The sequence below is a fragment of the Camponotus vicinus genome, unplaced genomic scaffold (assembly GCF_025532165.1).
Source record: "Camponotus vicinus isolate PSW18456_S1 unplaced genomic scaffold, iyCamVici1.0 SCAF_3, whole genome shotgun sequence".
In the NCBI taxonomy this organism is placed as follows: Eukaryota; Metazoa; Arthropoda; class Insecta; order Hymenoptera; family Formicidae; genus Camponotus; species Camponotus vicinus.
Window position 1 is genome coordinate 5788708 of NW_028141967.1, and position 24642 is coordinate 5813349.

The following is a 24642-nucleotide window of genomic DNA, read 5'->3' on the forward strand; positions in this document are numbered from 1 at the left end:
ACATATAAAAATATATATATTCTCAATTTGTTTACTCTTTCTAGTTTGCGTATAAATACTGAATTATTATAAATTTTCCTTAGAATTATTTTTTATATTTGGAAAAGCAATTAACATGACAATAAAACTTTGTTTTTATGATATATTTTAACTTTATGATACATTTAACTAAAAATATTTATCTACAGTATAATATATTATAATACATACATTTATAAAATTTTAAAACACGTTTTTACGATAAATCTGATGCATGTTTGATGTGATAAATCTAAGGTTAGGTATTAGTTCGTGCACATACGGCACATACTGTACATAACGCGTTCCATTTATCTGTGACAAACTGTGTTCGAGTGTGTTAACTTGTGTCAATGTGTGTCTCCTAAAAGGAAAGCGCAGCCTTAGTGACCTATAATACAAAAAATGTTACTTTTATCCCCGGTCTCCCCTATAATATATAAAGAATACTTTAGGAATACTTTAAGAATGATAAAATAAGTAGCGTCTTTTATAAGAATTTTTCTATTTAGTGACTTTTCAACTTTTCTAGTATATTTTTTAATAATTTTTAAAAATAATATTTGAAAAGACTGATATATATCAGGTTCGGTTGCCCAAAAAAGTATTGTAAAGAAATATCTAATACAGTTGTTACACATTTTGATAAATTTTTCTAAATTTTATGCCTTTTTATTGTGATTCCATCCGCCATATTGGATGCGCCATTTTTAATTTCAAAAGGTAACAGAAGGTATTTAAAAATGTATGTTTTTACCCTAATTTTGATTCGTAGTGAGATAAAGAGATGGCACGGTTGGTTTAGAATAGCTTTTTGGATCCCTGTGCTTGACTGGTCTTATAATTTGTATATCTGAGCGAAAAAAAAACGTTCGGCGGTAATCGAAAGTGGATTTGAAAGATAAAAGTGAGTACTATACGATGCCATGGACAGAAATATTTCAAAAAATTCAGTTTCCCCACAATAAATTCATGAAATTGGCCAAAATAGCGATTTTTGGGCCATTCAACTACAAATTACTCAAAAACCTGACGTGTTGGGGAAATTCTACGGCTAGATTTGTTTTCAGCGTCATAAAATCTATCAGATTCACCTACTCTGCTTTTTGTAACTGACAAAAGCTCACGCAGCCTGTGTAATTAATAACATTCAACATAAGCATAATACGCGCAAATATATATTTTATTTAGTCATTAATAGTATATTTTTTATAATTATAATTTTTTTAACCATTTAAAATATTTAAATATTTAAAAGTTGTTATAAATAATTATATAAATTAATGAAATAAATTCACTATATTGAAAGAATATTAATAAACAATATTAGTGTAAGTATAATATTTATAACTAATGTTTATAATGTTTAATTAACTGATTAAATTAATTTAATTTAATTTAATTATTTCTCTTTCTTAATTGTATATATGAAAATATATGAGATTTTGCGTGTTTATTTTTGCAACTTTTAGATTACTATATCCGCATCCAAATACTTATACATATTCGAAACATCTGGCTGAAAAGTTGGTAGCCAATGAATTTCCTGATCTGCCTTGTTGCATTGCTAGACCATTGATCGTAATTATTGGTATATCTTATTAATTATAAAAGATTATAAAATATAATGTCTCGGCGACTGTGTATAGACAAAAAACAATATCAAAATTAATGAATCTCGTCGCAGTGTTTCCTTCTTACAAGGAGCCGTTACCAGGATGGGTCGACAATTTAAATGGACCTATAGGATTACTTGTCGATGGAGGCAAGGGTATTATCAGATCGATGCATTGCAACGGTAATTATAATGCCGAAATTATACCAGTAGATCTTGCAATTAACGATTTAATCATAATTGCATACAAAATTGCCACTAGCCTGAGAAAGTAAATTTCCATTTTGCTCAAACTTTCCTTCTATAATAGTAAAATATATCACAATTTAAATTAAAATGGAATTTATCATCTAATATTAAGCTCGTAATATAGACAAGTTTCTGTCCCTAGTGCTAGTTAAAACATTTTTTTGATATCAAGATTATATAATATTTTAAATTGTTAAAGTATCCCAAATTAAAATATCACAAACTGTTAAAGTACCGCATATTTTTTTCTAAGTTTTAAATTTTGCTTAAATTTATTGTAGTGATTTATTAAAAATATGAATTTACTACAATTTATTACAATTTACTACAATTTCTAAATTTATTAATATTACGCAATAGAGAGAAATGTTCAGAAGCTTTTTATATATTCTTTAATCGATTGCATTCTTTAACTACTTTATATTTGTACAACTGTCTTTCACTTAAATAAATAAAAAATATTAATTTTTTCTGTTTGATTTGCCATGTATAGTTCAGAAAATATACTCGTAGTCAATATGACATCGCAAATCAATACTTTGCGTGTCACATGAAGCGAGGTATTGAAGAAGGGTAAACAATTTGTTTACGAATATCCTTTCGAGGGACAAATTTGGTATCCAGACGGCGACGTACATAGCAATAAAGTGCATAATATTATCGTCTTACTGTTCCAAATCATACCCGCATACTTGATCGACTTTCTGATGCTGATACTTCGACGAAAGAGATTGTAAGTTTCGTATGTTTTAATATTTTTAGACATTATATATACTTTTATTGATTTTTATCTATTGACATTTCTTGCTTTTTTACATGTAATTACACAATATTGTATATGTTACTGTATAAATTTCCTTAATTATTATCTTTTTTCGTTAATCTTACAAACAGAATGGTCAGAATCCGGAAACGAATTTTAGACGGTCTCACGGTATTACAATATTTCACCACACGGCAATGGATATTTTATAATAAAAATATAATTACTTTGTGCAACGATGTAACACCGTTAGATAAAAAAATATTTCCAACTATGGTTTATAATGTCGATGAAATGGAATACTTTAAGCATTTAGTCCTTGGCATGCGGCAATACTATATGAAAGAAGATCTATCTACTTTGCCGAAAGCCCGTCGGCATCAAACAATGTGAGTATTCTTAATATAAATTTACTACATTTTGTGACATATTTTCGTACAATCAAACAGTACCATTGCCATGCTAGGAATAAAATCTGTTAAGTATTTTATAGAGATTCTTCAAAATAGATACAAACAATAAGCTAAATCTCTCAATAAGCAGAAAATAATAGTGGATATACAGGGCAGTTATAAAAGTAGATCCACCATCATTTACCACTTCTACCTTCATTCGCGGATAATAATACGATAGTTACAGTCGTCGACTTATCAGGAAAAACTTTATAACTTCAATAACTTCGAAACGGCTTACTTAAAGTTGGTAAAATTAGTGCTTTGAAAAGGTCTCGAGAAGGGCTACAAGAATATGCAATAAAAAGTGGAGGGTTCTATTTCAAAAATTCAAGGTGGCCTTGTCGTGACCTTGGCGACGCCATCCAAGGTCAAACACATGGCGCCAGTAAATAGACCTTTTTACACCCTACAACTTTTGTTTGAAACAATTTTTTGTAAAACCTATTTTTTGTGATATTTCGAGGTCCCGACTCTTTCGAACACTCCGTATGCCGTACCGATGTAATGACACGTTTCCAACCCCACATTCATTTGTAAGAAATGATTCTTATGGTGCCCCGACAATCTCTGAAAATTTGTCGTTGAATTTCCGAACACTCTGTATAGTTCTTTATTCTTCAGCTATTGCCAAGAAGGGACTTGGTTACAATATTTCTAAACATTCACACCATATTTTTTTAATCTAACCATCACATCCATATTTTTTTAATCTAAATCTAAATCACTATTTTCTATTATGCATTTTCTACCTTTATATCTCTACACTTTTTACATTTTTACCTTTTTTACACACACACACATTTTGATTGTAGAAAAAAATGGTACACACACGCGCGCGTGTGTGTGTACCATTTTTTTCTACAATCAAAATTAAATGTTATTCAGGGTGATCGATTAAAATGGGACACCGTATACACACACACACATATATATATAGGGTGTCCCATTTTAATCGATCACCCCGAATAACTTTTAATTTTGATTGTAGAAAAAAATGTTTTAAACAAAAGTTATATGCCTTGAAGGGGGCTATAAGACGGTGTAATTAATTTGACCTTGAAAAGTCGTTTGAAGGTCACGTGAAAGTCACCTTCAATTTTTTAAGTGGAATCACCTACTTTTTATTGCATATTCTTACAACTCATATCGAGAGCTCTCCAAAACACTATGATTAAGTTAGTTTTCATTAAGTATTTTCCGAATTATGAGGCTTGAAATCATTTCTTAATTTTACATAAACCGTAAAAAATATCTTGTAAAATATTCATTTTTCGATTATCTTACTTTAATCCTTTTATGTACAAAATAATGAGAGGAATCAATTGGTGTAAAGGAAACACATAATTGTTTCGAAGAAAAATATGTAATTTGCAATTAACAATTACATATTTTTTCTTAAAAATAACTATGTTTTCTTTACACCAATTGATTCCTCTCATTATGTTGTACATAAAAGTATTAAGGTAAGATAATGGAAAAATGAATATTTTACAAGATATTTTACGGTTTATGTAAAATTAAGAAATGATTTCAAGCCTTATAACTCAAAAAGTACTTGAGGGAAAAATATTTTATTATAGTGTTTTGGAAAGCCCTCGAGATAAGCTACAAGAATATGCAATAAAAAATAGGAGGTTCCATTTAAAAAATTGACGGTGATCTTCACGTGACCTTGAAGCAACTATTTAAGGTCAAACTAATGACACCACCTTATGTCCCCCTTGAAACCATACAAGGTCTGATCATTTTAGGTCTGTTCTTTTTAGCTGCACTGCTGCACTAGTGCAATAAGTTAGAAAGAGACAAACATACTTTCTTTCACTCTAACTAATTGCACTAGTGCAGCAGTGCAGCTAAAAAGAACAGGCCCTTTGTCTGAAACATCTTTTTCTAAAATTAAAAATAAGAAAGTTATTTGGGGTGCGACAGTAAAATGGGACACCCTGTATATACAGGGTGGCCCATTTTAATCCATCCAGTCGAATATCTCGAAAACCAAGCCCGGGAGAGAAAAATGTTTCAGACAAAAGTTGTATGGTTTCGAGGGGGCCATAAGATGGTACCATTGGTTTGACCTTGAAGAGCCTTCATTTGAAGGTCACGTGAAGGTCACTTCAATTTTTTTAAATGGAACACCCTATATATTTTTGCACATTCTTATAGCTTATCTCGAGAGCTTTCCAAAACACTATAATTAAGTACCTTTTCGTTAGGTACTTTTTGAGTTATGAGGCTTGAAATAATTTCTTAATTTTACATAAACCGTAAAATATCTTGTAAAATATTCATTTTTCGATTATCTTACCTTAATACTTTTATGTACAAAATAATGAGAGGAATCAATTGGTGTAAAGAAAACACATAGTTGTTTTTAAGAAAAAATATGGAATTGTTAATTGCAAATTACATATTTTTTCTTAAAAACAACTGTGTTTTCTTTACACCAATTGATTCCTCTCATTATTTTGTACGTAAAAGTATTAAGGTAAGATAATCGAAAAATGAATATTTTACAAGATATTTTACGGTTTATGTAAAATTAAGAAATTATTTCAAGCCTCATAACTCAAAAAGTACTTAACAAAAAGGTACTTAATTATAGTTTTTTGGAAAGCTCTCGAGATAAGCTACAAGAATGTGCAAAAATATATAGGGTGTTCCATTTAAAAAAATTGAAGTGACCTTCACGTGACCTTCAAATGAAGGCTCTTCAAGGTCAAACCAATGGTACCATCTTATTGCCCCCTCGAAACCATATAACTTTTGTCTGAAACATTTTTCTCTCCCGGGCTTGGTTTTCGAGATATTCGACTGGATGGATTAAAATGGGTCATCCTGTATATACAGGGTGTATCCTAAAAAGTTAGAAGTATTGCAATGGTAGATTCAGGACACAAAAATAAGAGAAAAAGTTCATATAAACATATGTCTGATATGATCTTGTTTTCAAGTTATAGCTTCTTTTATTTTTCAACAGAATTGATAGTTAAGGTAACAGGAAGTGCTCAAAATGACTAGCTCTAACTTGAATACAGGCTTCAACACGTCTCATTATAAATTGTCTGACTTTTCCAAAAATTCCGGGCATTGCTCGAATTTCCCGGCAACCGGCAATTTCATGTTCAACACGTTGACGAAGTATCTCGATGTTGTCAATGGATGTTTTATATATATGTTTATATGAACTTTTTCTCTTATTTTTGTGTCCTGAATCCACCATTGCAATACTTCCCACTTTTTAGGATATACCCTGAGTAGTAAGACTAAGCCGGTTCTAACGCAGGGGCTCCGAGGGGGGGTGAGGGGCGAGGGGGAACCGCGGGTGGGGGGTGACGTCACGCGGGGGGGGACGTCACGCGGGGGGGGACGTCACGCGGGGGGGGACGTCACGCGGGGGGGGGGGACGTCACGCGGGGGGTGATGACGTCACGCGGGGATGATGACGTCACGCGGGGATGATGACGTCACGTGCGGGGGATGATGACGTCACGTGCGGGGGATGATAACGTCACGTGCGGGGGATGATGACATCACATGCGGGGGATGATGACGTCACGTGCGGGGATGATGACGTCACGCGGGGATGATGACGTCACGCGGGGGATGATGACGTTACGCGGGGGATGATGACGTCACGCGGGGGATGATGACGTCACATGCGGGGAAGGGGGGATCGCGGCGCGACCGATGGACGAGGGGGTCCGCGCGGGTAGGGGGATCCGCGGCGCGAGCGATGGACGAGGGTGTCCGCGCGGGTAGGGGGGATCCGCGGCGCGAGCGATGGACGAAGGTGTCCGCGGGGGTAGGGGGGATCCGCGGCGCGAGCGATGGACGAGGGGGTCCGCGCGGGTAGGGGGGATCCGCGGAAAGAAGACGGTGGTGTGAGAAGAATAGCGCTACGTGTGGGAAAAGGATAGCGTAAAGTGTTTGTGAAGAGGACAGTGCGACAAGGATGGCATCAACGTGTGACAAGGATGGCGTCAACGTGGGACAAGGATGATGCATTGTAAGATGCCACATAGGTGGGAGCAGGACGACGCAAAGGTAAGTGAGTGAGTGATAGCGGCGAGCTTGTGAATGAGAGAGAACGATAATAGCGCGAAGAGAACGCATACGAAAGAGAACTATAATATCGCGAGAACAACGTGTGCGAGAGAGAACGATAATAGCTAAGATAACGCGTGCGAGCGAGAACGAAGATATCGCGAGACTTACAACTAACGCGAGACTTATTGTTAGAACGATAGCGCGTACGAAAGAGAGAGAGAGAACGATATCGCTGTACTTACAACTAGCGCAAGAGAGACGCAAGGGATGGGAACGCAAGGAGAGGCGCGTAAATAAATACATTTCTTTTCAATTCTAAATATAACATTTATTTTAAAATGTGTGCGTGTATTATACAATTTGTGTTTTGTGTGTGTGTGTGTGTGTGTGGGTGTGTGTGTGTGTGTGTGTGTGTGTGTGTGTGTGTGTGTGTGTGTGTGTGTGTGTGTGTGTGTGTGTGTGTGTGTGTGTGTGTGTGTGTGTGTCTAATAAAATAATAATATAATAATATAAAATTTAAAATTTAAAAAATATAATAATAATAAGAATAGTAATATAATAATAAAATAAAAATATAAAAATATAAAATATATATATATATATATATGGGGAGGGGGCGATGCACCGGACTAAAGGGAGGCCGCTCCTAGAAGGCTAAGGGGTCGATGTGCCGGGCTGAGTGGAGCCGCTCCTGGAACAGAAAAAGACATTTGAATAGTATTTTAATAATTTATTTTAGAACTTTTGATGTATTATAAATTGAAAGTTACTTACAATACTTTCCATGGCATTTTCCATTCACCGTTATACAATACACACAATTTATATTTTGATGCAGGTTTGGATTTACATATCTGTTTATCCTCTCGTCGACCATTCATATCATCGCGTAAACTCTAAAATCAAACATATTAATTTTATGTTTTAAATTTATAACACATCGACAAAAATATTTTACCTTCAACGTTTCCAATTTCCGCCGTAGTATATTCTCATGATCATCTTCTTTCAATTTTTCAAAATCTTCTATTAATTCGAGATTTTCACGCAGTTTGTTTCCAATACAATTTACTTTAGAATGATTAGGTTCTATATTGAAACATTTACATCCATGATATTTTGCAAAATCTCGCGCACATATTTCTCGAGCTAGAAGAAATGTCCTCAACGAATTTGTGCGAGGTTTTTCCAAGCCGAGCTCTTGATGTCTTATAAACTGAACGATTGAAGTTTCTAGATTCTTCTTTGAAAGTTGTTCCCGCTCGTATTGAAGTAATTCTTCATCATCACTAGTCCAAAAACGGAAATCAGGTTTCCCATCGGATGATCCCTCCTCCATTCCTCTCTCCTCTCTCTCTCTCTCCATCTCATCCATTTCTCTCTCTCTTTCCATCCAATAATCATCATCATCCGTATCGTCATCGATGATAATAACATCGTCTTCAGCCATTGCACTAACGTAACACAAGACTAACGAAACACAGAACAACGAAAGAAATAATATTCTAATGTCGCAGACTCCTCTTCATTATATATCTTTTAATATCTTTTGTCTCATTCCAACTAGAGCATCACGTCTCATCTACCTCAGCATTTCTCTACATCTTTAGCGGAGCGTGTTGAGAAAAATATAACTATTCTTATTCGTATGGAAGGAAAGAATTAAAATCATAGATGGAATAAAAATAATTATTTATTGCAAGCATCATAAAGAATATCATTTCCAGCGCATGTTAATAATTCACAATCGATTAATGATTCACTGTTAAAGACATCACTATCGCGTATCGTTTTTACAGCATCGCATACAGTAGTAATATTGTTACGTCGTAAAACAGTTTCAAATTGTTTAAACTTTTCATTCACGAGATACGTATTCTCGCATAACCAATTATGCATATGATCGATACAATTTTCAAAATTAAATAAATGTAATAATGTCGGTGGTTTCATGTACAAAGAATTGTCACATAATGTGAGTTTTACAATTTTCGATTGATACATTTCGATCGATAAATCTCCAATCCTTAATGCTAGAGCAGTCGATTGTAGAAATTGTTCAATGTCTGCTTGCTTCTGCATCAACAAATTCCACGTTGAAAAAGGCAACACTATTTGATTGCCTCGATTATCACCGAGAATCAGTTCCACGTACGACACAGCTCCAACGCTTATTCCAATGTCCAAATACTTGTACGACGTTGGGGTTAGAGCGTATCTTCTTCCAAGTATGCGAGTCGCACGACGAGGCTGAATGCTATAAAAATATATAAATTAGATCAATATTTAAAAAAAATTAATAAATAAAATGTTTAAAGATCGAAACTTACGTGTCACATTTTTGCTTCTTACACGGTGGAGTTTCACCGTTTCGAATCGGAACGTAAAAATTCATGTTGATTTCTTCAGTGAACCTTTCACACGCGCGATTGATGCAATACTGATCGTATTAGAATTAATATCAATTCAAATAGTATCGCAAATTGCAATGTAGAGGGGATTATTGCTGACATGACATTTTAATTTCCTCTAAAATTTTGTCGCGCCGATATACGGCTGCGATGACATCATCATCCCTAGAACAAAGATTTAGCTGAATTCGCTAAAATCAAGCGCCGTTTTACGGCTGCTCCCGATGCAACCACGTCAGATTTTTCAAATGTACGTGACAAAACGCGAAATTATCAAGGTTAAATTGCAGACGCTACTCCGGGGAATTTTTTAAGATGAAATCATTCTAGAATGTTCGATGATATGCACGAGACAGTATATAAATCATGATCAAGAGGCACGCCCCGCCAGTAATTTTGCTAAAGTACATCCGGAACTATCATTGGGAAGCGCATTTCGCAAGTGTGTTACAATATGGAGGAACAAAATTTGCGAGAGCAATCCACATTGATTGATTCGCTGGAAGATTACATTGTGTGGGAACAACGATGCGACCAATACATCGAGTCGTTGGAAGAGCAAAGTCGCATCAAGCGACCGCGATTATCGATCGGAAATCGACAATCGCTGATTGCTCGGATCGCGCGCCTCGAAGGGTTGAAAAATTCGGTACGTGGACGTTTCGTACACGCGGGTGCCGGATGTAGCGCGCGTCAAAATAGACTTGTGTGGCGCGAGATTGATACGGCGTTCGAGAGTCGCGTATCGACTGGCGCGGTGATAAACTATAATCACATTGAACCTCGCCAATTTCTCGATGACGCCAAAGACATAGTGATAGAACATGTGCAGGACGTTATGAAAAAACACTGTAATGTGAAAGTGAACACTATATTTAACGGTGAATTCGTGGCTGGGGATAAACACGCCAACAAAAGTATCAATACGCGAAACTATGAACTCTTTCACACATCCGATTTACGCGAGTGGTACGAACGGCGTGTTATCGAACCCACCCTAGCGTCTCTGGAAGAGTTTCAGGAACGCGATAGCGGGTGGGCTTTGTCGCGAATACTAAATTTAACTGTAAATATAAATAAGTATAATCCTATGCGTGCGGGGTGTCACATCAAATTACCGCGGGAGATTATGTTGAAAAGAGCGGTGATTAATGTACAATCTAAAGACAATGCGTGTTTCGCGTGGGCAGTGGTCGCCGCCCTATACCCCGCCGAAAGAGACACGAATCGGGAATCATCGTACCCGCATTACACGACAGTGCTGAATCTCCAGAACATTGAGTTTCCAGTGACTGTGAACCAAATAAAAAATTTTGAACTTGCCAATAACATTTCGATCAACGTCTACAACATCGAAGACAAGAACAGCATTGTCCCGATGCGTCTTTCGCAGCAGAAGCAGGACAAGCATATCAACTTGCTTTACATTGAAGACGACAACAGCGTCGGACATTTCACTTGGATTAAGAATTTATCCCGGCTCGTGAGTTCACAACTGAGCAAACAGGATCACAAGAAATATATATGCGACCGGTAAGTTTAATTTATATTGAATAATTATAGGTTATATACACTTTGTTATATAAATCTTTAAAAAATTTTTCTTTTACAGATGCCTGCACTATTTTAATTCGGACGCCAAGTTGCAGTCGCATACGGTCGACTGCGGAAAGATGAACGATTGCGCTGTCCGATTGCCGAGCGATAAGGACAAGTGGTTATCGTTCAACAACTTTAATCGGAAGGAGCGGCTCCCGTTCGTCGTGTACGCCGACCTGGAATGCGTTCTGGCCAAGATGGATGAAGAACAGCGAAATTTGCGTCAACATCACCAAGTATTTAGTATAGCTTATTATGTACATTGTTCATACGACGAATCTTTATCGGCGTACCATTCGCGTCGTAGCGCCGATTGTATAGCATGGTTCGCCGCAGACCTCAAAAATTTAGCGTTACGTGTAAAAAATATTTTAAAAACAAATGTCCCCATGGTAAATTTGACGTCCGAAGAGTGGGAGAAATTCCATAGCGCCACTCAATGTCATATATGCGAAAAACTGTTCGTGCAAGACGATACACGCGTTCGCGATCATTGCCATCTGACCGGGCGGTACAGAGGTCCAGCACACTCAAATTGCAATTTAAATTATAAAGAATCTTTTTGTATTCCCATAGTTTTTCACAATTTATCCGGTTATGATTCACATTTCATTATCGAGGAAATAGCCACATCGTTCGAAGGGAAAATCGAGTTACTTCCGATAACAAAAGAGAAATATATTTCGTTTACAAAAGATGTTTGTATGGATGAAGAATCAAAAAATCATGTAAAATTACGTTTCATCGATTCATTCAAATTTCTCGCATCGAGTCTCGACAAATTGGCATCGTTTTTGGACAAAGATAAACTCAAAATTTTAAAATCAGAATTTCAAAATTTATCAACAGAAAATTTCAATTTGTTAACGCGAAAAGGTGTATTTCCGTACGAATACATCGACTCTGTAGAGAGGTTGCAAGATACGTGTTTACCACCGCGCGAATCGTTTTACAGTTCCTTGACCGGTGACACTGTATCCGAGAGCGATTACGCGCACGCTGAGAACATCTGGACGCGATTCTCCATTCGAACGCTAGGCGAATATAGCGATTTATATCTTAAAATTGATGTCTTGTTATTAGCCGACATTTTCGAAAACTTTCGAGATAAATGTATCGAAAGTTACGGACTCGACCCCGCGTATTACTATACTCTCCCCGGATACACGTGGGACGCCATGTTGAAACATACCAAGATCACGTTCGAGCTGCTTACTGACATCGACATGGTTATGTTCATCGAACGTGGTATACGCGGCGGTCTGAGTCAATGTTCGGGTAGATACGCTCGCGCTAATAACAAGTACATGGAGTCGTACGATCCATCGAAACCATCATCGTACTTGATGTACTTTGATGTAAATAATTTGTACGGATGGGCAATGTGTCAACCGTTGCCTTACGCCAATTTTCAATGGGTCGACGATGTGACCAATTTTGATGTATCATCCATCACACTAGATTCGCCTACAGGCTATGTCCTCGAAGTGGACCTCGAGTACCCGCAACATCTTCACGATGCACACACTGACCTACCGTTTTGCCCGACACGCGACAAACCACCTGGCAAGCGGGAATTCAAACTGCTTGCAACGCTATACGATAAGAAGCGTTACGTGATACACTATCGCAACCTGCAGCAGTGTACGCGTCACGGTCTTCGCGTAACAAAAATACATCGAATTTTACAGTTTTCACAATCTCCGTGGCTTCGAAATTACATAGAATTAAATACACATTTTAGAACATTGGCTAAAAATGATTTCGAAAAAAATTTATATAAATTAATGAACAATGCAGTGTTTGGTAAAACGATGGAAAATGTGCGCAATCGTGTCGATGTTAAATTATTAACAAAGTGGGATGGTCGGTATGGCGCAGAGGCAATGATCGCGAAACCAAATTTCCACAGCAGAAGCGTTTTTTCAGAAAACTTAATCGCTGTGGAATTGCGCAAACTCGAGGTGAAATTCTACAAACCGATTTACGTGGGTATGTGCATACTCGACATATCCAAGACATGTTTGTACGAGTTTCATCACGAGTATATGACGCCAATGTATCGCGACAAATGCCAGGTAATGTACACCGATACGGATAGTCTCATATATCACATTGAGTGCGCGGATGTGTATGAGAATATGAAGCGCGATATCATCAGATTCGACACGAGCGATTATGCAGTGGATAATGCGTACGGTATACCGCTTGTAAATAAAAAGGTACCGGGCCTGATGAAGGACGAAAACAACGGTACCATAATGACCGAATTCGTCGGGCTCAGAGCAAAGATGTACGCGTTATGAGTGAATGGAAAAAAGGACACGAAGAAAGTTAAAGGTGTCAAGAGTAACGTTGTTGCGAGAACGATAACGTTTGACGACTACACGCGGTGTTTGAAAGAAGAAATTGAAATGACGCGTCAGCAGTCGTGTATACGATCTAAACTGCACCAAGTATACACGATCTGCGAGACGAAAATTGCTCTGAGTCCGTACGACGATAAGCGGTATATCGTACCCGAAACCACCGATACGTTACCATGGGGACATTATAGAATACCATTGTAAATAAATGTATATTTTATTTATTATTAATTGTATATTTTGTACATAACCATGTATATATTTTTATATTTAATACATTTTATATATTTTTATATTATTAAATATTTATATATTAAATTATTTATATAGTTTATATGTATATTATTTTAATAAATATTTATAATACACTATTTTTATGTATCCAAGAGTTGTATGATTTATCCATTCCCAACCATTTCACGTATACGTCATCACCCTTTTCCCGCAAAATTTTTTCCACGAGATATACGTCGGGATTAGCGACGCGTTGTAATTCGTATTCGTAGAATCCTCCAGCGACGGGATCTCCACGCGAATCTTCGAGTATGAATGTCGCGGGATTAGTTTTCTGCACCTCGACAATCTTAAAAACTTCGGTCGTCCAATTAGGTGTGAAACCTTTTTCAAAGATGGTCTTGTATTTGCTTACGCGTACCGAATCGCCTACTTTAAATTTTGTCGGAGCCGCAATTTTTACTTTACTATACACCGTATTTAAAAGTTTTTCGGCGATCGCTGGAGTGACGTCGGCAGGTCTCATACCGATGGTGCGATGTTTTCGCGTATTGTACTCTGCAACGAGTCGAGATAGCTCGTCGATCCATTTGTAATTTCCGTTGAGCGTAAACATTTTCCACATATTGTTTTTCAAAGTACGGTTGAATCGTTCCACGACCGAGGCTTTCATAATGGAATACGTCGAGTAATGATTAATGTTGTGTTTCTTCATGAGTTTCTGCACACTCGCGTTGTAAAATTCTTTTCCTCTGTCGGTTTGAAAATTTTTCGGACACCTTTTATCGTCTCCAATAATCTTTGCAATCGTTTCGGACATTTCGTTTCCGCTCTTACTCTTGAGCGGTACGGCCCACGCATACTTGCTCAACACATCGATAACTGTGAGTATGTATTTATGACCCTTGTTGAGTCGAGAATACGAACGCATGTCGACCACGTCCGCCTGCCACAGATCGTCGTATCCGCGTACAATGACGCGTCTTCGTGGAAAATTTCTTCTCGCCGGAGCATGTAGTTCCTCGACAAGTTGTCGCTTTTCGGAGGTGTTTATCTTCTTTCGCACGTTTGATCGAGGCATAATTAATATTGCGATATTAGTATCTCTCGTTTACTGTGTCGAGTCAGATGTTGCATATCTCAGCACATTCTTTATCTCGTCCATCATTATTCGTAGCGCCTGCACGTGTGTTTCAAGCGTGATAATTTTTTGCTCAATTTCTCCCTGTCGATCTCTCAAAAGTTTATCCACGTATCGTTTGTTGACGGCGTCAGTATCAGTTTCCGGTTGCGCTACACGTTGAATTTTGCGCGACCTTGCGTCAAAGCCGGTAGTAGTCTGGCAGAGAGCGTTATCGCGAACGTAATTTCTCAATAATCCATTCCATTGATAGTACAAATTATTCGACGTTCCGAGCGATAATCCAAATTTATTAATCGACATTTCGGTACCGAGAACTTTGACCGAATGACATGTATCGTTGACGCATAGTTTAATTTATAATAATGCCAGCCTCGCGAAGTTCTTCGATAATTGACAAGATTTCATTGTCGTGAGCATTGTTGCCGGCTCGACGCGAGGCGTCCAGCAATCGCAAACGATCTACCAATTCGTTGGGATCGTTCCAATGCACGTAATCGATCATGTTGTCGCTTAGCGTCATGGTGTGCGGCGCGTCTATACCTCTTCCCACCTTTCTATCAGGGAATAATGGTGCAATTATATATTTGTACTTGTATCCTTTGTTACTTTTAATAGGATTATTAACTTTGTTGTCACGTTTATGCGCATTTGTTGCTTTTAATATACTTTGATATTTATACAAATCGTCTTGAGTGTATTTTTTATGATTGGGAAATTTTCTAAAAATCAAATCGTAGATACCTTCGGATCCCGTATATTTTATTCCATCGATAATTATATTATCTTCCATGTCCACATCGAAACGTTTATCACCGAGCATCATTCCTTCGCTGGTAAATTTAACACCGTAGACGTAATCCATACTCTTATTTTTATCAACACTCATGATAGCTCCTATATATTTTTGCGCTAGTGGACCAAAATGATCTCGGAACGTTTTCTGACCTTCGGACGTTTCTAATTCATGTCGGACCGATGTTACAAACGAATCGGGCGTGGTCTCATAAATTTCTTCGACGGACGGGGATGGTATTGTTTGACGCGGTTGTACTTTCATCGGAGTAGAAACAGTAGCCATATTAGAAAATTGTTTCCTTCGTTTCGATCGATTCGGTGTCGAATATATCGGCGAATCGTTTATCGGCATATTTATCCATGCTCGCTTTATTCCTTGCTTCGACTCTTTTATTTTTTCCTCGTGCTTCTCTCCAAACGTTAAACTCAATGGTTCAATTTTCGGCGCAACAGATTCCACAGTATTTTCGATAAGCTGTTTTAAAGGTTCGGTAATTGGCTTAAATTGTCTTTCCAATGCAAAGTCTTCCTCCATTTTACCAGTTTTCAAAGCGCGATATTTTTTGCGAATTGATTCGCTCATTTTTGCAATCTCTATCGCAATCTTTTCACGATCGCCGTTCATGATGCTTGATCGATGTGTCGATGACGACTGATCGCTTTACGGTATCGCGAAATCATTAAATCCTCTTCTATATCGTCCATTGATCAACGTGCTGTCTTTATCAATGACTACGAAGCCATATTTGCGTTGCCAACATTTCTAACACAATGCGCGGAAATCGTTGTAAGACATGTCGGTATTTACATGATCGTTGTACACATGTTTCAAGTTTGTGCCGTCTTGTTTAAATAAAATCAAAAGATTCGCATTGTCGCGTATAAGATGCTTAGGTATCTTGGCATACGTTTGACAAAGATAGAAACAGTCGACGCTCGAGTGTCGACCCATTGCAAAGTATTCTCTTATCGTATCTTGCTTGTCACATGCCACGTCATCAAAGATAAAGATGGAATTCGGAAGCGCCTCGCTCGGTGGAATGACATCGCTGTTATTAGAGAATGTGAAATAACCAATTTCGTCTATAGGTGCTAATAAATTTTCCAAGTATCTATATTTCGGTTGTTGAAGCGATTTCGAGTATACGTACGCGTTCTCGAAACGTACACCGTACGGACTTTCTATCAAACTAATCAACACGTTTGTCTTACCGCAGTTTGAAGGGCCGCAAACGATACCGCGTATAGTAGTCGGTAGCATGTTTCCATGCTTGCGTACTTTTTTCTCCGATATTAGTCTATCGTCGAAATTTGATACTTTGATTATCCGCGCTTGTCGCACGAACCGCATGTTTTCTCTTTCGAATCAATTTTGCGAATGATCACGAGGGGGGAGACCTATTTATAGAGGTGTCTCAACTCGAAACCGTTCAGTATCAAAATGTTTCTCCTTCTGTCGGATGAAAGAGACATTTTCCGGCTTACCGCCGAACAACTGCAGTATATCCCAAAGATTGTTTTACTACAAAATTTTGGTGATTACGTGGAACGATTGTGGGACAAGCTTCCAGAATATATAAAGGCTGATTCGGAGGTTCGACAATATCGTTCGTGCATGCGACATTACAATCAGCCGTGGCAGCGAACGCACATCGACGGTCCGCCACCGTTAATAAAAGATTGCTACGAATGTCAGCGAGAATCGTAAGAGGTAGCGATCTCTTAAATCGTGCGATAAACGCGCTTCCCACCGAATTACATATTCCCGGTTATCAGTTTTGCGGCCCGGGAACTCGATTAAAGAAACGATTGGTTAGAGGCGATCGAGGCATCAATCCATTGGACGCCGCTTGTCGCGAGCACGACATTGCTTACTCGCGAAGCAACGACCTCGGTCAACGACACATCGCGGATCGCATACTAGCTGCAAGAGCGCGAGAACGCATTACCGCGAGGGATTCGACTCTTGGCGAAAGAGCAGCCGCTACGACTGTTTGGGCGGCAATGAAGGCAAAGACAAAACTCGGCATGGGGATGAAAAAGCCATCGACGACAAAGAGGAGGAAAAGACGAATACTTCCAGTAGCGAAACGCGGTGGTATTTTACCACTTTTACCGTTGTTGGGAGTTGTCGGTTCTTTGGCCGGCGGTGCGGCGGGAATCGCAAAGGCGGTAAACGATAGCAAGGCGGCGCAACGTCAGCTGGAAGAGTTGCAGCGTCACAATCGCGCTATGGAAGGTCGCGGACTTTATCTCGCTCCGTACAAGCGTGGACAGGGATTCTCAACAAAGTCTAAGAGAAAAAAAAAAACGTCGAAAAAACATTAAAAATGCCTACGGGTGCGACAACTAACGTGCAATTGGAACAATTGGCGAAACGTATGCACATACCGTTCTTTAGAGGTGTTTTCATGCGCAATAATTTACCAATAAGCGGTGTACGACGAAACGAGAGCGGTATCATCAATTTGGATGACGTTGATGGTCCCGGTACTCATTGGGTAGCGTATGCAAAGAGGGGAGATCGTGTCGTATATTTCGACAGTTTTGGAAACCTTCGACCACCCAAGGAACTTGTGCGATATTTCGGACGAGTGAAAATTGAATACAATTATGCATCTTATCAAAGTTACAATCAGAGCATCTGTGGACAGTTGTGTTTAAAATTTCTTCAAACAGTCGACGATCAATTTAAAGCCTGACAATCCATCGTCACGACTCAGTATTCGTTCGACATGTCACTGACACTTACGTTGACTGGCAGAAGCAGCGTTCTCGCTGTAAGCTATTTTCCCGCTATAGATTTGACTGATGCCGATTACGAGCTTGGATTAACGGATTTTGAAACTTATCATACGATTCCAAACGTAAATTTTTCGAATAATAAATTTTACTTTGGCAACGACGACAAGGAAATTACGATTCCCGAAGGATCGTACGAATTGCACGCTATAAATGACTATCTCAAACGTGCAATTTTGCAAGATGAACACCTTTCCAGAGATGTTGAAAACGATTATGATGAGGAATATCCAATAGCGCTTCGCGCCAATCATAGCACGCTAAAGAGCGAAATCAAATGTGCCTACAGAATAAACTTTACCAAACCCGACAATGTAGGATCCTTGCTTGGATTCTCATCGAATCGTATATTGCAACCTCGCGAGTGGTACGAATCGGACGAACCAGTTAATATTATAAACGTAAATATTATTCGTATAGAATGTAACATGACTACTGGTGCGTACAGCAATGGCATGCGCGTACACACAATACATGAATTTTCACCGAGCGTACCACCAGGATATAAGATATCGGAAACGCCGGCACAGATCATTTACCTGCCGATCATCGTACGGAGCATTACGGATTTAACGATACGTATTGTGGATCAAAGAGGTCGATTGCTCGATTTTCGAGGAGAGGAAATTACCGTAAGATTGCATATACGGCGGCGACAAACATAGTATGCTCGTGCTGAACGAAACGGAGCACGCGAGAGACAATACTTTTACGAGGGACAATACTATTACGGTATCGGGTGACAATAATAAGATAGCCATTAAGAAGAAGCTGAGCGCGTTGAATCGTGAATTTTTAAAATCATTGGGATTCATCGTACGAAAAGAATGATTGATATTTTGAATATCGGAGGTGAGCCAGTCTTTGACGATCGCATCGTCAAGATTGAGACTCATACATACAATCCGTACGCCAATACGACGCTTGGATACAGCGACGAGATACGAATACCTATACAACATCAGGATTTGTACACGTTACCGTGCGAAAGCTTTCTTTACATCGAGGGAAGGTTTAATGTGCGTAAAGCGAATGACGAAATGAAGGTTGTATTGGGAAACAATTGCGTCGCATTCATGTTTGATGAGCTTCGATACGAACTCGACGGAGTAGAGATTGATCGCAACAGAAATGTTGGAATAACTTCGACGCTCAAAAATTATGTCTCTCTAACGCACCAGAAAAATATAAACTTGAAGAACGCTGCGTGGGATTTGACGTACAATGGTGACAAAAATTATTTCAACTATTGCGTACCGCTCAACATGCTGCTGGGATTTTGCGAAGATTATAAACGCGTTGTGATTAACGCTCGTCACGAATTGATTTTGATACGTTCGCGCAACGATAATAATTGTCTATTCGGACACCCATCGTCGGAAGCAGAGATTGAATTACTCAAGATACAGTGGCGTATGCCTCATGTAATATTGAACGAGATTAATAAATTGTCGATGTTGCGAATGTTGGAAAGCGGACGATACTTGAACATGAGTTTCAGATCTTGGGATCTATACGAATTTCCTCTGCTGCATAGCACGACTAAGCATTCATGGACCGTGAAAGCCGCCTCCCAGCTAGAGAAACCACGATACGTGATCTTTGCATTGCAAACTGGTAAAAAGAATTCAGTGTCACAAGATGTTACATTATTCGATGACTGCAAATTGACCAACGTTAAACTCTATTTAAACTCGGAATTTTATCCCTATGATGATTTAAATTTAGATTTTGAAAAAAATAGATTCGCCGTTCTATTCAACATGTACTCTCGTTTTCGCAAATCTTATTATGGATGCGATGATAATGCAACGCTATTAACCATTTCAAAGTTTCTACATTGCGGTCCTCTCGCGGTCATTGATTGCTCGCGACAAAACGAGTCTGTCAAAACTGCTACCGTGGACGTGAGAATAGAGTTTGAATGCAGGGAAAATATACCGGCGAATACTACCGCCTACTGTCTCATCTTGCACGATCGGGTTGTCGAATATAATCCATTGACCAATGTAGTCCGCAAAATTACATAAGTCAGCAAATATCCCCTCCATTGCATATGAAAAAATATAAAAGATTGAGATGTTTGACGATCGACATCAGTCTGCGATCGGATCTTGTCATCATGGCTGTGCCAACGTTTGTGGATCTACAAGGATTTATCGTTGGGAAAAATTTTGTCGTGAAGGAAGCTGCTGTTCTGAGAAAGGGATCCGTACTTTCTCATTATATTTTTACATGTCCCGAACCATGGCACATGCTCACAAAATCTGAGAGATGTCAGGTTTTATGGTTGATGAAAAATCACCATGGATTATCGTGGAATGATGGACACGTTTCATATTGGAAATCGAAACGTTTAATTACGACAGCGGTGATGGGTGCAACGGGGGAGGATGATGATGCGTCACCTCTCGTGTACGTTAAAGGGCATGAAAAACGGCAATGGCTAGCCGATATACTGGACAATGATGCAAGAAACGATGTGATTATCGAAACTTTGGATGCAGATTATGAGGATGTAGCTTCTTTAAATAAGTTAGATGTTAAGAATACTGTACGTTGTGAAAATCATGTAAAAAATTGCGCTTTAGAAAATGTATTTAAGATTTATAATTGGTGGTTGAAACATCATGATTCATCGAATCCATATTTATAATAAATTGATGATGCAATATATTTTTATCGTCTTTCTTATTCTCTCCTTTCTTTCCTCATCTCTATCTATGTACGTGTGCAGTATCGTGTTTCCGTACGCGACACAGCTGCCACAGATATTGTATTTCGATACTACATTGTGGTACATGATAAAACATTTAAATATTTGATAATTGAATATAGTTTTACGTTCGATGACCGTTCGACGAGCGTTCATTCCCGTTCGACGGGCGTTCGTTTCCGTTCGATTACCGTTCAATTACCGTTCGACGAGCGTTTGTTTCCGTTCGATTACCGTTCAATTACCGTTCGATGACCGTTCAACGGGCGTTCGTTTCCGTTCGATTACCGTTCAACGGGCATTCGTTTCCGTTCGACGGGCGTTCAATTACCGTTCAATTCCGTTCGATTACCGTTCGTTTCCGTTCGATTACCGTTCGACGGGCGTTCGTTTCCGTTCGACGGGTGTTCAATTACCGTTCAATTCCGTTCGATTACCGTTCAATTCCGTTCGATGACTGTTCATTTCCGTTCGATGATCGTTCAATTACCGTTCGACGACCGTTCAACGAGCGTTCGTTTCCGTTCGACGGGCGTTCGATGACCGTTCAATTCCGTTCGACGAGCGTTCGTTTGCGTTCGATGACCGTTCAATTACCGTTCGACGACCGTTTATTTCCGTTCGATGACCGTTCGTTTGCGTTCGACAGTCGTTCGTTTCCGTTCGATGACCGTTAAATTTTATATTTTATATGTTTTATATATTTTTTAAATTTTATATTTTTATTATATTTTTTAAATTTTAAATTTTATATTATTATATTATTATTTTATTAGACACACACACACACACACACACCCACACACACACACACACACACAAAACACAAATTGTATAATACACGCACACATTTTAAAATAAATGTTATATTTAGAATTGAAAAGAAATGTATTTATTTACGCGCCTCTCCTTGCGTTCCCATCCCTTGCGTCTCTCTTGCGCTAGTTGTAAGTACAGCGATATCGTTCTCTCTCTCTCTTTCGTACGCGCTATCGTTCTAACAATAAGTCTCGCGTTAGTTGTAAGTCTCGCGATATCTTCGTTCTCGCTCGCACGCGTTATCTTAGCTATTATCGTTCTCTCTCGCACACGTTGTTCTCGCGATATTATAGTTCTCTTTCGTATGCGTTCTCTTCGCGCTATTATCGTTCTCTCTCATTCACAAGCTCGTCGCTATCACTCACTTACCTTTGCGTCGTCCTGCTCCCACCTATGTGGCATCTTATAATGCATCATCCTTGTCCCACGTTGACGCCATCCTTGTCACACGTTGATGCCATCCTTGTTGCACTGTCCTCTTCACAAACACTTTACGCTATCCTTTTCCCACACGTAGCGCTATTCTTCTCACACCACCGTCTTCTTTCCGCGGATCCCCCCTACCCGCGCGGACCCCCTCGTCCATCGCTCGCGCCGCGGATCCCCCCTACCCCAGCGGACCCCCTCGTCCATCGCTCGCGCCGCGGATCCCCCCTACCCGCGCGGACACCCTCGTCCATCGCTCGCGCCGCGGATCCCCCTACCCGCGCGGACCCCCTCGTCCACCGGTCGCGCCGCGATCCCCCCTTCCCCGCATGTGACGTCATCATCCCCCGCGTGACGTCATCATCCCCCGCGTAACGTCATCATCCCCCGCGTGACGTCATCATCCCCGCGTGACGTCATCATCCCCGCACGTGACGTCATCATCCCCCGCATGTGATGTCATCATCCCCCGCACGTGACGTCATCATCCCCCGCACGTGACGTCATCACCCCCCCGCGTGACGTCATCACCCCCCCGCGTTACGTCATCGCCCCCCCCCCGCGTGACGTCACCCCCCGCCCGCGGTTCCCCCTCGCCCCTCACCCCCCCTCGGAGCCCCTGCGTTAGAACCGGCTTAGTCTTACTACTACCCTGTATATATACATGTATATTTTTTAAATATATAAGCAAATTATATAAAAATATATAAAGAATAAGTATATATACATATACATATTATATGTATACTTTTATTATATTATATATATTTATATTTAGTTTGTAAAATAGATATTTATTATTTACCTTGCGCTCCAATTATCATACCTTACTGGCTCTTATTTGCCAGTTTTTAATAAATATTTTAATAATTTATTATTTAACTTGCACTTCATTACTTGTCACTACTGAAAATGCGGTTAATGACTCATGTCACTAATGACCAGGGTTGGCATGTTTTAAACAATGTGTTTAAAACTGTTTGATTAAAACTTGTTTAAAACAGTGGACACTGTTTTAAACATTTTTGTTTTAAACTGTTTTAAACTACTGTTTAGAATTGTTTAAAATATCGCAAATAAAATATATAATTATTTGGAAAAGAAATTGTAAAAAAAATCTAAAACAAACAAAAACTAATAGATGTGTATGTTGCAAAAAAGTTTTTGTTTTAGTGTTTTTAGTTTTTTATCTATATTTATGTAACATATAGATATAAAAATATAAATAATAAAATAAAAATGATAAGATGGGTAATATTTTAGCAGAATATTTATTTTGGATATTAAATAACAATCAATACAATAAAGATTACTTAGAAGATATTGACTGACTTTACATTTTACATTTTAGCATTTTAAATTAATAGTACATAACTCATAGCAGGTCAGTAGTTCTAAAAAAAAGTTCTAATTAATAATATTTAATATATAATACTTTGGTTCCTTTCCTATTCTTATTAAGTAACCTCATGCTTAACTCTCAACATAAATTATAAATAAAAGAAAAATAAAAAACCTCAATTCTTCTTTTTCATCTAAAAACTACAAGCTATAAAAAAATAAACCATAACACATTGCATTTTAGCACCCATTGCAAATAAATAAAATAACGTCCTTTAACTAAAAATAAAATCCTTTAACTAAAAAAAAAGTAAACATTTAAGTACAAAAAAATGAACGGTAACGATAACATATTGCAATTGCATTGCAGTCATTGCATATTACATTATATATATTAGGTATTTTTTTTAATATCTACTTTTAAATTTAATAACTCAAAATAAAATAAAGAATATAGTTTTATATATATTAACAAAGAATAGTAGTTTTTTGTTTTTTCTACTACTCAACTAAAACAAAAAACTTTTTTAAAAGATCAGATTATACAGACTCAGTCAGCTCAGTCTCAATCTCATGTTCAGTTTGATCAACTTCACCTTTTTTGTTGAGTGCCTTCAAAATTGTTACTAATTTGGAAGCTTTTTCTATGCCTAATCTGTTTCTCAATTTTGTGTGCACTAAACCAAAAGCTGAGAACAGGCTTTCTATGCCAGCAGAAGAAGCAATTGCTGTATGGAGTTGTGTTACCAAGTCGAACGTTACAGTATTGACATTAATTTTTAGCGCAAGCCACCATGTTATCGGCTTAACATTTTTAATGGATTCCTCAGAAAAAAGATAAT

General features: G+C 38.3%; 1 long non-coding RNA gene and 1 pseudogene across 1 annotated transcript; one reads left to right on the forward strand and one right to left on the reverse strand.

The window, feature by feature from the left end:
- The first annotated feature begins 805 nt into the window (after nucleotides 1-805).
- On the forward strand, nucleotides 806-3038 carry LOC145968249 (putative fatty acyl-CoA reductase CG5065; annotated as a pseudogene).
- A 4501-nt stretch (nucleotides 3039-7539) lies between these two features.
- On the reverse strand, nucleotides 7540-8025 carry LOC145968121 (uncharacterized). Its single transcript, XR_014437673.1, has 2 exons — nucleotides 7922-8025; nucleotides 7540-7838 (listed from the first exon to the last, which is right to left on the reverse strand). It is a non-coding gene; the product is annotated as an uncharacterized LOC145968121 (long non-coding RNA).
- Nucleotides 8026-24642: the final 16617 nt, after the last annotated feature.